We start from the raw sequence: 16,260 nt of genomic DNA on the forward strand, positions 1-16,260 counted from the left end.
AAAATTCATGAAAGTGTCTTATTTCCAAAAAGTTGCATTTAAAACACCGCTGTGACATAAAATATTAGTGATGCACCGAATGGGGTTTTTGGTGCCGAAACCGATACCGAAAATAAATCTTCCTTGATCCCGAAAACCGAAACAGATACCGAAACAGCACCGATACCGAAAGTGACTGTTTTTAAAAAAATATTTTGTATACAGGAGATGGTCAGAGACTGCAGACATAGTACAGGAGATGATCAGAGACTGCAGACATAACACAGGAGATGATCAGAGACTGCAGACATGGTACAGGAGATGATCAGAGACTGCAGACATAGTACAGGAGATGGTCAGAGACTGCAGACATAATACAGGAGATGATCAGAGACTGCAGACATACTACAGGAGATGGTCAGAGACTGCAGACATAGTACAGGAGATGGTCAGAGACTGCAGACATAATACAGGAGATGATCAGAGACTGCAGACATACTACAGGAGATGATCAGAGACTGCAGACATGGTACAGGAGATGGTCAGAGACTGCAGACATAGTACAGGAGATGATCAGAGACTGCAGACATGATACAGGAGATGATCAGAGACTGCAGACATAACACAGGAGATGATCAGAGACTGCAGACATGGTACAGGAGATGATCAGAGACTGCAGACATGGTACAGGAGATGATCAGAGACTGCAGACATGGTACAGGAGATGGTCAGAGACTGCAGACATAGTACAGGAGATGATCAGAGACTGCAGACATGATACAGGAGATGATCAGAGACTGCAGACATGGTACAGGAGATGGTCAGAGACTGCAGACATAGTACAGGAGATGATCAGAGACTGCAGACATAGTACAGGAGATGGTCAGAGACTGCAGACATAGTACAGAAGATCAATGCAGCCTCACAAGTGCCCATCATATGCAGCCTGCCAGTGCCTATCATTTGCAGCCTGCCTGTGCCTCACCAGTGCCCAGCAGCCTACCAGTGCCCAGCAGCCTACCAGTGCCCGTCATGCAGCCTGCCTGTGCCTAACCAGTGCATATAAACACACACAAGTGCACACACACACATATAAACATACACACATATAAAAACACACATGCATACAAACATATATAGACAGCCTTTTTAAAAATTGGCAGCTGCAGCTCTGTACCTTTAATCTCCATGCCGGGTACTGCACTGTAGGGGGAAGCAGAGAGCACAGCACACACTGCTAGACACCTCTCCCTTACTTTCACTTTCAGAGTAAACAGCGTGACCGAGCTCCTGCACAGCCGATTTACACATCGGCTGAGGATCCATATGCAGCCACCGCTCGGGGAGAGAGGGACATTACACAGAGACCCCACAGGCCGCCTGCAGCATGGACGAGGAGGGAGAGGAGAAGGAGAGAGTAAGGACAGATGCTCCAGAATGACACCCCCGTGATGGACGGCACCAGGGGCGGGGCCCCGCCCAGCAGGCCCCGCCCCATTTTCGGCGCCATTATCGGCAAGAATTCTCTTTCGGCTTTTTGCCGAAAGGGCCATTTTCGGCCGATATGTTTCGGTGGCCGGAATTTCGGTGCATCCCTATAAAATATTGCAACAATCGCCATTTTATTCTATAGATTCTCTGCTAAATATATATATATATATATATATATATATATATATATATATATATATATATATGTTTGGGGGCTCTAAGTAATTTTCTAGGAAAAAATACGGATTTTAACTTGTAAACACCAAATGTCAAAAATAGGTTTAGTCATGAAAGGGTTAAACTATTACTACACTGACAAGCGCATGAATTTTTTTAAACATGAAAGTATGCACTATGCAGCAATATACTACTGAATATATTATATCTCACAAATAGCATGCAATCAAATCAAACTCAATATATTCTTTGATACAAGTCAGATGTACTGCAGTGCATGGCAAGAGAGGTGCACTGTTAAAAAAAAGATGGGTGGTTAGGTTTATTTATTTATTTATAGCTGCCTGGGCCTGGGGTTTAGTTTTTTAGATTGATTTTAGTCCTTTTTTTTTCCCCTCAGATTTCACTCCCTCTATAGATCGTTGCTATTCTTCTACGCTACCAGCAAAGGTGGACCATGTCTGCAGTGTGGAAATATTTTAAAGTTTCTGATAGAGACCCCAAATTTGCAATCTGCAGTCTTTGCTCAGCAGAAATTTCAAAAGGGGGTACAGCGCCAAGGCATTTTCCAACAACAGGTTTGATACACCACCTGAAAACACGTCATCCAGTTCAGCATACACAATACAAGAAAACAGCGCCGCTTCCAAAAAGTGCCTCAGGCTCAATACCATCTGTGGCCACAGTCTTTGAAAAGGTTAAAACATTTACAAGTGACAGTCCCAAAGCTCACGGCATTACAGGTATTATGGAATTTATTGCATTAGACGACCAGCCATTCTCTGTTGTGGAGGACATTGGATTCCGTAGGCTCATGCAACATTGAGCCGCGTTACACAATACCAAGCAGACGCTACTTTGCAGATACCCGTCTACATTAATTGTTTAGCAGTGTTAGAAAACACGTTCAGGAGCTCATAAATACTGACATCATAGCAATCAGTTTTACTACCGACATTTGGAGTTCAGACGTCAGTCCAACGAGCATGCTTAGCCTGACAGCGCAGTGGATAGATGCCAAATTTCAATTGCAAAACATCCTACTTAACGCACGTGAGTTTGTTGGATCACATACTGCAGCAGCAATATCTGACGCTTTAAAAAGCATGCTAGACACTTGGCACATTGAGAAGTCCTAAAGTGCATGTGATTGTCCGAGATAATGCGCGGAACATGGCAAAGGCAATGGAGGACAGTGAACTTAAAAGCATACTGTTTATGGCACACAAGCTGCAATTGGCTGTGAATGAGGGATTGCTGAGTCAGCGCACCATATCTGGTATCGTATCAAAAGGAAGAAAAATTGTGGGTCACTTTAAGCACTGTCCGCTTGCTTATTCCCGATTACAAGCTTTGCAGATACAGTTTGGAATGCCACCGAAACGACTGCAGCAAGATGTTGCCACTCTGTCACGTATCTTAAGGTAGAGCCTGACGAGCAGAGGAAGCCTCTCGTACAACTCCGGTTCATGGGCCACTGAGGTTGCAAACAGCGGCCGCGAGAGCACGGTGGGGTAGGAGTGCCCGTGATGTTCCCATAGCAGGAGGAGATTCGTAGCAGCCAGCAGCAGTAGTGAAGCTGTGGTTGGTGGCTGTGGGTGCAGGCACTTGCGGATGCAGGAATGCTGCAGATGCAGGGAGGTTGCTGGTGCCGGGTACAGTGGAAGCAGGTACGTGGAGGCTGAAGCAAGGTGCAGGGTGAGACAAGCCGGGTCAGATGCAGAGGAAACAAGATACATCAAAAGGTAATATTTAAGAATGGTCAAGTTCAGGCAGAGGTTCGGCAACAGAGGAATCCGGAGGTAAGACAGAAGAATGGTCAAGCAAGCCGAGGTCAGGAATGGAGAGAATTGGAGTTGTCAGGAAGCCAGTTAACGTTCAGATCACGGATGGGTACTGGAACAGGATACAAGGGGAAACTGCAGGTCAGACAGCAAAGGCCCTAGTACATTTGCCATCCTTATATACTACAAAAAGGGCGCCAAAAGCTAATGGGGAGCCTGTATGTGCATAGGTGTTCGTCTGAGCCCGCGGACCTGCCTGTCAGGAGGGACATCATTGGTATTGTGCCAACACATGCGCAATGGACTCAGTCTCTGCGCATCTGCTCTGCTATGATCAGCGAGTCCCTGACACACTCGTAACAGCACCTACTATATGCTGCAAAGTCTTTTTATACATTGCGGATTACGAGCTGCCGGCAACATTAGGCGCACATCAGTGGATGTTAGTTGAAAATGGTTTGTCTCTTCTATCTCCATATGAACAGTTAACAAAAGAAATAAGCTTCCATTGCTGAAGTTATTCCCTTGATTGCTGCACTGAAGCGTCTGCTAGGAAAAGAGGCAGAAACAGACCATGGCGTAAAAACGGCTAAAACCACTCTACTGGAGGCCATTAACAACCGGTTTCAAGACACCGAATCCAACCCTCTGTACTGCATTGCAACAGTTCTATGGAAAATAAAAAAAGGGTATATAGGGAGCACAGGACTAACATGATCCAGACAAAGTCTCTACTAAATTTAGGCAGTCCAAAATGACAAGAGAGATGTTGGTAAGTATAATGGGGTGGTGGGATGATCTTCAGAGGAAAAATTGTGATATAATGGTGCAATATATAAAATAATGACCGATCATAGAGCCCGCAAGACACATGACAGAATGGAGATGGTGTGAGCAGGCAAGATGATGTCGATGTTAAGCTGCAGGCCTAGAAGGAAACATACTACTATCAATAATTGATCATTGACCGCCATCCCTTCCAATGCAGCTTTATTTATGATGTGCCTGATCACCACTTCCATTTTGTAAGTGTTTTTAACCCTTTTTGGGGTATTAAAATTGTCAATCTTCTGCACTTAGAGGCGCCTTTTTTGTTTCTTTGTATTATTATAGAGTCTGCTTCAGTCTTTTAAAGTCGCAGCCCTTCTGCTGAAGATCATCCCACCACCCCATTATACTTACCAACATCTCTCTTGTCATTTTGGACTGCCTAAATTTAGTAGAGACTTTGTCTGGATCATGTTAGTCCTGTGCTCCCTATATACCCTTTTTTTATTTTCCATTTGACTCTATATGAAGCTACATTTAGGTTGACGCACGGACTCCATGTTTTCATGTATTACATTGTTGGTCTCTTTTGTTATTCTTTTATATTCAATTTTATATGTACATGCATATTTTGATGATGAATTTTATTAGTACTTAAATCAGCTACCAGCATAGCATTCTTATTCTTATTTATATTTTTTTTTATTTTTATTTTTATTTTTACCGTTTTTCTCAGTAGCATTGCTCATTATTGCTCACTTCTTATCTCTTTCATTGGTCATGGATTTTTTGTCTGAAATAGACTCCCTGAAGTATTCCAAAATTAATGACCTTTTAGCCATTATACCCAAAGGTTTTTTTATATCCATACCTCATTTTTCTCATGTAGAGTACAAATCTCTCTGCTCACTATTTCGCAAACTAGAGAAGTTAGTCATCTCCGCCAACCAGCAGTGGTGGGATGAATTTTTCCTTCTTAAATATTTGTCTGCTCATATTACCCCTAGAGGCCTCAGAATTCTAAAAACATGCTCCTTCCTAGACCCAGAGTCTCAAAGAGAATGGTCCTCTATATCTGAATTCTGCACGAATAAATGGATTAAAATTATCTCTGCACAGAGACATACTAAATATGAACAATGTATTCATCAAATAAAAACAGTATTTTCCCAAATTGCAGACCTCACCACTCATTTACCATCACTATGGCTGTCTATCCTTACCAAATTAACCCATAAGAAGGAAGACATTCTGATTAAACATAAATTGGGGAAATTTAGTAGAGATTTAAAAGATTATAGCAGCAATAATATTTTTTCTTGGAAACGTAAACCTGCTCACGATCTTCCATCCCTTATGGACATCAACCCTTTTGCCCCCATTGTCCCTCGTAAAATTATTCCTCAATATAAAATATCCACTTCCAACTCAACAGTTAATTCTCAGTCTCGTATACAGAACCAGGGAGACAGCACTGCAGTTTTGGCACCCATGCCGCCATTTACCATTGATAATTCGGGTCTTGCCCAGCCCACACAGACAACACCCCACACCCCCATTCATATCGCACCCAACACCTCCGACCCCTCTTCATGTTCAATCACCATTGCAGATAGTCAACAGAATACCATTGTTAATAATACATGTATTCCATCTAGGACATCTTCTGGTCCTCTGGTGTCCTTCGGCCCCAACTCCTCACTTATGACACCTTTGGCCACTATTCCATCTTCAGAGCCAGCTGCGGTTCCTTTTTTAGTGTTCGACCCTCTTCGGACAAAACCACAAAAAAGAAAACACGCAGAAGAGGATGTAGAGGCAGAGGCAACAAGCTCCACTCCAGACCCGAGCAAAAAGAGAGTACTGTTAAAATCTTTAACCTCTCCACCCATGTTTTAACTGAAGATGAAATTTCCTTATTAAACCGAGGTCTAAATTTTGATCCATCAGCTGCACCCAACCCCTTCCTTCTCTTCAAGGATCTGAATAAATTTGTCCGCCTCCTCACCTTGAAGAGATTCTTCAATATCCAATCCAACAAACGCCGATTACACAATGATCCCAACACACCTGATGTGTTCCATAGTACCACTGATGCTCATACAGATAGTGACCCTCTTTCCATCCTAGAAGATCTATACAGTTATCCCCCTATCTCATCATCCCCTCCAACAGATTATGATAATGACTTTGTGTTGTACACACAACACCTTATGACCTCTCCACCCATTCAAAACACCACCTTCAAACCCTCTTCGGTTTTCTATCCCACCCAGTCCAAAGGTTCATGTATTGATGCTTTCTATCGCATCGTTCATGCAGAAATACAGGCACTGTGCAAAAACAATAAAAAATTCACCTCCAATCTTACTCACCATGAATTAAGAGCCCTTGATACACTCACCAATAATCTCGATCTGGTTATAAAAAGTGCTGACAAAGGGGGAGGTATAGTGATACAAAACAGAGCTGACTATGTTTCTGAAGCTATCCGATTATTATCTGACACGAACACATATATTAGACTTCACAAAGATCCTTTACCTTTATTCACCATTGAAGCCTCTTCTCTAGTAAAAAGGGCATTAAATGATAACATCATTTCACAGCAAGAGGCCTCTTTTTTAGTTAAAGAAATACATTTTACTCCTTATTTCTACCACTTACCGAAGGTGCATAAAGACCCCAAAACACCACCAGGGCGACCGATTGTGGCATCTATGGATAGCATCAGCAGCGGACTGTCGCAATACATAGATCAATTCCTTCAGCCATTGGCCCAATCCCTCCAGTCCCACATAAGAGATGGTGTTCATTTACTGGAAACCTTAACCCCATACTCTTGGGATAACAACTATCATTGGGCATCTTTAGATGTCCAATCCTTATACACATCCATACCTCATGAAGTAGGCCTCAACGCCCTACAGTTTTTTCTTTGTCAGGACCCAATGTTGAACCCTAGACAGGCTTCCTTTATCGTTGAAGCCACTTCCTTCTGTCTCACTCATAACTATTTCAAATTTGAGGATAATTTTTATCTGCAATTACAAGGGACAGCTATGGGGGCGCACTTTGCACCCTCGTACGCGAATCTTACCATGGGGTATTGGGAGCATTTATACATATGGAACAACAACCCATTTCTTCCTCACATTGTTTTTTATGGCCGCTATATAGATGACGTGATCATCATCTGGGACGGCAATGTACCAACATTTACGGATTTTGTGTCATATTGCAACACCAATAACATGGGCCTCACTTTCACCTCAGTCATCGACCAAAATAAGTTAGCCTTCCTCGATCTCGAACTCTTTTGGACAGGCAAAGAGATCCATGCAAAAAATTTCACCAAGCCCACAGCTGGAAATTCATTCCTCCATTATAAAAGTTGCCATCACCCTCTGTGGCTAAATAATGTACCCAAGAGTCAGTTCTGTAGACTCAAAAAGAACTGTACCTTGAAGAGTGACTATGACACTGAAGGTGAAATTCTGAAAGCCAAGTTTCTTGAAAAAGGTTTCCCTGTAGATCTTGTTGATTCAGCTTATCAACAATATAAGACCACATTGCCTACCAAGAACTCTCATTCACGTTCCAATACCCAGAAAGATAATCTAAGATTCATCACCCAGTTTCACACCCATCATAAACATATGGAAAAAATTATCAGAAAACATTGGTCTTTGCTATTACAAGATGAACATCTACTCCCTACCCTGCCAAATAGACCTCAGTTTGCGTATAGAAAGGCACCTAACATCAAAAGCAAGGTAGCAACCAGCAAACTTAGGGCCAAACCTTTGCCTCCGGGCCATCATATGCCCACGTTTCTGGCTATTTCTGGGATGTATCAGTGCCGTAAGCCCCTCTGCAAGACTTGCAGCTTTGTGACACATGGCCAGAAAGAGTTTCATGTCAAAGGCAAAACATACCCAATAAAGGGTTTTCACACATGTTCTTCTGACCATGTCATTTACTGTCTCACATGCCCCTGCGGTCTATTTTATGTAGGGCGCACTATTCGACCACTACGGAAACGGTTTGGCGAACATCGCCGTTTAATTGAAGGTGGACTAGATAATCACAGTGTCCCCAGACACTACCTCCACACCCATAACAAATCCACGAATGGTCTTAAAGTATGGATTATTGAGGCAATGCCAAAAGACCTCCCTGCTGCTGAACGTTTCCGACGCCTATGTCATAGAGAAATGTACTGGATATTTTTACTTAACGTTCTAGCCCCCGGAGGGTTAAATGAAGATTTTGAAGTTAGCGCCATACTTTAACATGATACTTCCCCTCTGTAGATAGTATTTTAGGTTCTTCCAATAACCCTCCCCCCTTATTATCCTCATTTTAACGATCAATTAATGATCAATTATTGATAGTAGTATGTTTCCTTCTAGGCCTGCAGCTTAACATCGACATCATCTTGCCTGCTCACACCATCTCCATTCTGTCATGTGTCTTGCGGGCTCTATGATCGGTCATTATTTTATATATTGCACCATTATATCACAATTTTTCCTCTTCTTTTCATCCTGTTTTTTAAAGTTTTTTTTAAAGTTTTTTATTGTTTTTTAATGTTTTTAATGTCTTTAATAATGGTTTCTAGAATGCTGTAGCAGGTATCCTTTTGTTTTCCTTCATTTATATGCACAAAACGAACTGATTACAACTCAATAAATGTCCCCTTGTTGCCCCCGCCCACTGGCCAATCCATTGTCAGTGGGTGTGTATATATTCCTCTCAAATCATCAGTATGGCCATAGGTTGAAAAAGGAACGATTGAAGGTTCCGAAACGCGTCCCTTTCTGATGACATCACATCCTCGTCCAGGCTGTTTGTTTGCGGTTCAGGCTGGTTATCGAGCCGCCCTGTGGATGACATCACTTCCGGGTTCGTCTCCCTTCCAGCTGATGACGCCGGTCTCACAGCGGCGTCCTGTGTTTCACACCGCTGTGTTCAGTGATCACATCCATTCCATCTGAAGGCTTCCTCTGACCGCCATCCCTTCCAATGCAGCTTTATTTATGATGTGCCTGATCACCACTTCCATTTTGTAAGTGTTTTTAACCCTTTTTGGGGTATTAAAATTGTCAATCTTCTGCACTTAGAGGCGCCTTTTTTGTTTCTTTGTTTCATTGCAACAGTTCTGAATCCTCAATTTAAAGAGCATTCTTTTTTTTAATGTGGAGAGAAAGCAGCGTGCACGGGAAATGATACAGGCACAAATGGAGGTGATGGAAGCATCTGGGGAAGGAGTTTCGAGGTGTAGCACAGAGGAAAGTATACCAGAGAAACGTCCGCATACAAGTGAAGAGGAACACACTCCCTCGATATCTGATATGTTTGAAGAAATTTTACATGAACGCACCCCGGTCCATAGCAGGGCCACAACAACTGCAGCTACCCAACAGCTGGAGATTTTTTTAGCTGAACAGCCTATCGCCAGAAGTGACAATCCCCTTGAGTACTGGCGCATCAACAAACAACGATTTCCTTTGTTTGCACAAATTAAAGGTTCGATTTTTATTTTTTTAAAATAACAAACATGTCATACCTACCTCCACTGTGCAGCTTGTTTTGCACAGAGTGGCCCCGAATGGCGTTTTCTGGGGTCCCCGCGGCTCTCCTAGCTCCTCCCCATTTCAGATAACCCCCCTGGGAGAAGCGCTCTCCCGGAGGGTTACCTTGCGGGCGCGCTCCCGAGTCCTGCATTCGGCGTCCATAGCTGCCGAGTGCAGGATTCTGCCCCGCCCCCAGTGGCTGCTCTGCTATCAATCTATGCAATGAAGAGCCAAGTAGCCTGGGCAACAATCGAGCGCGGGACTTTCAAGGGCTCAGGTAAGTAAACCAGAGGGCTGGGGGGCCGGTAATCATCAGATGTTTTTTCACCTTAATGCATAGCATGCATTAAGGTGAAAAAACATGAACCTTTACAACCCCTTTAAAGCAAAATCTGCCACTTTTACTCTGAAATAGATTTAGAAATCAGTAGCACAGTCCAATTCATTTATTATGTTGAACATTGTAAATGAATTGGTATAGAGTCAGACTGTGCTATTGAACACAATTGGAACATAGTATGTTCCAAATGTCTAGTTGTGCCATTGGTTGTTCACTGTTCATTGTAGTTCTTCTACAGATTTTTTTTTGCACTTCTTCAATTTAAGAGAACTCCAGCTTTTGAACTACTGTACACATAGTTTGTTGTTGGGCCAAACTATGTCTCTCTCTCTCTCCCTAAGCTGTCAGCCCGCTGCATGTGCAAAACTGTACGTATATCTGTTCTGTATCTGTGGCTGGCTACATACATACAGTATACTGCACTGTGTTCCGGGTATGGGTGGAGACTTCCAGAAACACAGACTAGTCTACATTGCTTGCTTTGATTGGCTGAACGCCGCTGCTGTAGACCAGACTGTAGACTAGTCTGTTCCGGGAAGTCTCCGCCCATACCCGGAACACAGTGCAGTATACTGTATGACTATGTATATAAGCCGGCCGCAGCTACATATTACACATACATACAGTTTTATCGCACATGCAGCCGCTGACACCTTAGGGAGAGAACTTGGGGAAATTAGTTCTCATTTAAGTTGAAAATAAAATAATAAAAAAAAATATCATAATATGTTATATAGTATTATTTACAGAAAAACTGTGAAACAGAATAATGGCCTTCTATCATATTTCTGTTATGGTTAGTTGTTCTTTAATTTTATAAGTTTGTTTTGCACAGTAACTTTGCCAATAAAGTAAAGGGATATGAAACTGAATAGGAAAACACACAGAGGTTGATTTACTACTATTACTAAAACTGGAGAGTGCAAAATCTGGTGCAGCTCTGCGCAGAAGGTTAGGTTAACCAATCGGCTTCCAGTTTTTTTTTTTGTCAAAGCTTTGAACAAGCCGAAGAACTTCGAAGCTCATTGGCTAGCGAAAACTTTTTCAATCTCTCCAATTTTAGTAAATCAACTCCTCAATCTCTGGTGCTTGGAAGTGGGCCCCAGAATGTTGCCTACATTTTTCCACTGCTGGCTTCACTCGACATGCCTCGCCTTGATGCCCTCTTATGACTAGGGAAGTCAGTGGATATACTTACACTGTCTGAAATAAAACAAGACAGAGGGCGCCCCGGCCTAGTGCATTAAGGAAGACCTCTCTCTTTGTTAATAATATGGTAACTTAAGTAATATACAACAAACCAACAGGGTGTACTCTATAAACCTTGTCGTCAAAGTAAGCTTCCAGTCCACAATACATCACATCAGCTATAGCCTAGGACAACTGGAAAACCCAACAGGCTAACGTGTTTTGAGGACTTGCCTTGCCTCGTCTCCTCGGAGCTCTGGCTCTAAGGAAGAGGCAAGTCCTTGAAACACCTCGGTTGTTGGGTTTTCCAGTTGTCCCACTCCCATTATAGGATGTGAATGATGATGTATCGTGGACTGGAAGCTGATGTTTTACTTTCACAACAAGCTTTGATACAGAACTGACGGCTGAGTATGATGTGTATAATAGCCCGTGCGCCCTCAGTCTTGTTTTATGGTTCTTCTATTTTTGAACAATAAAGAGCAAATACCGTACGTCTACGTTTTTATATTTTATGCCCGTTTTTTGTTTTTATAATATTTTATTTTGTTTTTTTTAATTATTATTAATTATTGTGCAATGTGCAGCAGCAGCATTGTGTACTGTTACTGTAAGTTAAGTTACTTTCTTTAATTTTGTATTTTATTTTTTGTGTTCAATTTATGTGGGCTCCATTTATTAAAGAAAGTACTTATTTTACTTTACTGTATTGTACTATTTTTTTATTCATACAATTCATGACAATTAAAAGTTGAATATGAATAATATAATGAATATAACACAATTTTGAATTTTATATATCAAATAAATTTTATTATTTAAAAAAAAAACTGCCATTTTCGGTATCGGTTTCAGTTTTCGGCCTAGTGTATCTTCCAGTTTCCGTTTCGGCACCAAAATTTCCATTTGGTGCATCCCTAGTGGTCACTATTATTTTCCAGCACTGCCTTAACCCTCTTGGGCATGGAGTTCACCAGAGCTTCACAGGTTGCCACCGGAGTCCTCTTCCATGATGATATCACAGAGCTGGTGAATGTTAGAGACCTTGCTCTCCTCCACCTTCCATTTGAGAATGACCCACAGATGCTCAATAGGGTTTAGGTCTGGAGACATGCTTGGCCAGTCCATCACCTTTACCCTCAGCTTCTTTAGCAAAGCAGTGGTCATCTTGGAGGTGTGTTTGGGGTCGTTATCATGTTGGAATACTGTCCTGCGGCCCAGTCTCTGAAGGGAGGGGATCATGCTCTGCTTCAGTATGTCATAGTACATGTTGGCATTCATGGTTCTCTCAATGAACTGTAGCTCCCCAGTGCCGGGAGCATTCATGCAGCCCCAGACCATGACACTCCCACCACCATGCTTGACTGTAGGCAAGACACACTTGTCTTTGTCCTCCTCACCTGGTTGCTGCCACACGCTTGACACCATCTGAACCAAATACGTTTATCTTGGTCTCATCAGACCACAGGACGTGGTTCCAGTAATCCATGTCCTTAGTCTGCTTGTCTTCAGCAAACTGTTTGTGGGCTTTCTTGTGCATCATCTTTAGAAGAGGCTTCCTTCTAGGATGAAAGCCATGCAGACCAATTTGATGCAGTGTGCGGTATATGGTCTGAGAACTGACAGGCTGACCCCCCATCCCTTCGACCTCTGCAGCAATGCTGGCAGCACTCATACGTCTATGTCCCAAAGACAACCTCTGGATATGACGCTGACCAAATGCACTCAACTCCTTTGGTAGACCATAGTGAGGCCTGTTCTGAGTGGAACCTGTCCTGTTAAACCACTATATGGTCTTGGCCACCTTGCTGCAGCTTAGTTTCAGGGTCTTGGCAATCTTCTTATAGCCTAGGCCATCTTTATGTAGAGCAACAATTCTTTTTTTCAGATCTTCAGAGAGTTCTTTGCCATGAGGTGCCATGTTGAACTTCCAGTGACCAGCATGAGAGAGTGAGAGCGATAACACCAAATTTACCACACCTGCTCCCCATTCACACCTGAGACCTTGTAACACTAACGAGTCATGACACTGGGGAGAGAAAATGGCTAATTGGGCCCAATTTGGACATTTTCACTTAGGGGTGTACTCACTTTTGTTGCCAGCGCTGTATGGTCTTGGCCACTGTACTGCAGCTCAGCTTCAGGGTCTTGGCAAACTTCTTATAGCCTAGGCTATCTTTATATAGAGTAAAAAAAAAAATTTTCAGATCATCAGAGTTCTTTGCCATGAGGTGCCATGTTGAACTTCCAGTGACCAGTATGAGAGAGTGAGAGAGATAACACCAAATTTAACACACCTGCTCCCCATTCACACCTGAGACCTTGTAACACTAATGAGTCCCATGACACCGGGGATGGAAAATGGCTAATTGGGCCCAATTTGGACATTTTCACTTAGGGGTGTACTCACTTTTGTTGCCAGCAGTTTAGACATTAATGGCTGTGTGTTGAGTTATTTTGAGGGGACAGCAAATTTACACTGTTATACATGCTTTACACTATCTTGTGATATATTAATATTCAAAATATGCATATAAGCATCACCCTGACCACCAGTGAAGCCCTATCATGATCATATAGGTAGGCCAAGGAATTGCAGGAGTCAAATTCAAGGTGGGCCTGATGTAGGTAAATGTGTGGAAAAATGAAGCTCTACATGTTTCACGCAGATGTGCTTCTTCAGGAGATGGAGGTAGGTATTGCAGTGTATTATCGCATTAAAAAGCTCTCGTGGCAGCTACAACAAAGTTAGAGGGTGGGGAGTGGGCCAACTGTCAACCGAGTTATTCAGTGTCTGTATCCATAGTATAAAGGTACAAAAGTTAGTATCCTTGGACAACTTCACAAATGTAGGGTAATTTAAGGGTTTATACATATGTCATAGGATATTGTACGCACAGGATATTAAGGTGTAAACCCTGATACAGGGTTGCAAGACACGCATGCTCCTTACAGGGTACCCTCAATCACCAGACCGTTCCCTAAATACAGCAGTGTCCTAAGTAGTAGGCAACTGTCTTCGTTTAATGTGAAGGGAGCACCGACCTCCCTGCCATCCATCTACCCGAGTGGAATATTAATATATCGCAAAAGTTTTAATTTACACTTTGTGATTTAATCGAATTGTAATATAAACTATATTTTTAGACATTTTGTGTATTCTGGGGTTCACTTATTAATATTCTCTCTCCTGAAATGGCAATGGGTCTACTCTTCACTGAGCCAAAGTGCAGTCTCTCTCCAGCAACATGAAAATCAATTATTCCGCGCTTAGGACAAAAGAAAGGAACTGCAGCCCCCCCAAAAAAGAAAATCACTAAAGTGAAATCCAAAAAACAAGATACTCTAATAGGGGAATTGGCGCTGTTCAAAAAAAAAAAAAAATATATATATATATATATATATATATATATATATATATATATATATATATATATATATATATATATATATATATATATATATATATATATATATATATATATATATATATACACAGGGGGTCCCCTAGTTACAAACATTCGACTTACAAACGACTCCTACTTACAAACGGAGGCAGACAACAGGAAGTGAGAGGAAATCTACCCCTAGGAAGGGAAATTCTCTCCTGTAAGAGCTATTTTGGGGAAAAGGTACCTCCACTGATGCTTTAACACCAAGGCTTGTTTCCACAACAACCCAAAATTTTCAAAATCCAATTGTCATTGGGACAGAAAGTGAGGTGAAATCTTCTGAACAGAGGCACAGACAGCAAAACAAACCTTACAGCGGTGTTGACCCTTCCCTATGCTATCCAAAAAGCTTAAAAATAGTTTTTTTGGCTGGAGCTACACTTAAAAAATGTACCTGTTCCGACTTACAAACAGATTCGACTTAAGAACAAACCTATAGTCCCTAACTTGTTTGTAACCCGGGGACCCCCTGTATATATATATATATATATATATATATATATATATATGTGTGTGTACAAGTGTGTATATATGATGAAGAGTGTATATGCGTGAAAGTGCACCGAAATGTAATAACCTGTAAGGTGCTAAATATTAAAAAATGTGTATATCAATGCTAGCCTCACTGCAAGATGGAGGTAGGGGCATGAAGTTATCTTCCTGCCACTGCGCCTCAACCACCCTATTGACCTTTACCATAACAGCATTCAAGAGACATGAGACACTTTCATACACTTACGGAAAAGCAGAACTATTAAGATTTATCATTGTGGGATATTGTGCTGCCCTGGAAGAAGGAATCTACATCATCTTCAAGGATGACATCAGTGGCATATTGGGAAAGGAGAAAAGGACAGCGCTGAGAGGAACATCGATCGCCAAGGAACATCACTACTGGATCCACATCTACATGCCTATTACCCCTGCAGGGGTTAGGCGCTCTGGTGAGTGAGGGCACGATTGGGGGTGTAACAGAAGACGGGGAACACTTGTCACAGTTTTTTGGATTTTTTGGATCAACATAATACCACTTTGTTGGAGACTTTTGTCACATTTATAGGACACTGGAATTAGTTTTTTTCATTTTTTCATTCCATTTTTTCATTTTTTATTTTTTGTTTTTTATTCATGCACCTATCATCACTATTTGGGATTTTCTTGTCATATATCTCCCACATTGAGTGAGAGCATCAGTTTTCAATAGATGTGGTCTGATACACTGTGTACACTGTTTATATTGATTACCACTTTTTTTGATATTTGTGTCATTTTTCACAGCGGTTGAGATCATAGTTTTTAATAGATGTTAATTGATGTTTTACTTTATTTTGATTTTTTGTGTATTGCTTTTCATTTGATATACACATTTTTTAATATTTAGCACCTTACAGGTTATTACATTTCGGTGCACTTTCACGTATTTACACTCTTCATCATATATACACACTTGTACACATATATATATATTTTTTGAACAGCGCCAATTCCCCTATCAGAGTATC

The 16,260-nt window shown here is 41.7% G+C and overlaps 1 protein-coding gene across 2 annotated transcripts in view; it reads right to left on the reverse strand.

Annotated features, from left to right (window-relative positions):
• Positions 1–16,260, reverse strand: part of LOC141145657 (uncharacterized) — a 121,275-nt gene that overhangs the window by 80,417 nt on the left and 24,598 nt on the right. Inside the window, exon 1 of one of the 2 annotated variants that reach the window (XM_073632494.1) lies at positions 1,157–1,437. The exons of the other annotated variant lie outside the window; for it this stretch is intronic. The gene's annotated coding sequence lies outside the window, so the exon portion shown is untranslated. Of the gene's footprint in view, positions 1–1,156; positions 1,438–16,260 lie in introns of those variants that run through there. 2 annotated transcript variants of the gene reach the window in all.

This window comes from Aquarana catesbeiana, linkage group LG05 (assembly GCF_042186555.1).
Source record: "Aquarana catesbeiana isolate 2022-GZ linkage group LG05, ASM4218655v1, whole genome shotgun sequence".
NCBI classification, from domain to species: Eukaryota; Metazoa; Chordata; class Amphibia; order Anura; family Ranidae; genus Aquarana; species Aquarana catesbeiana.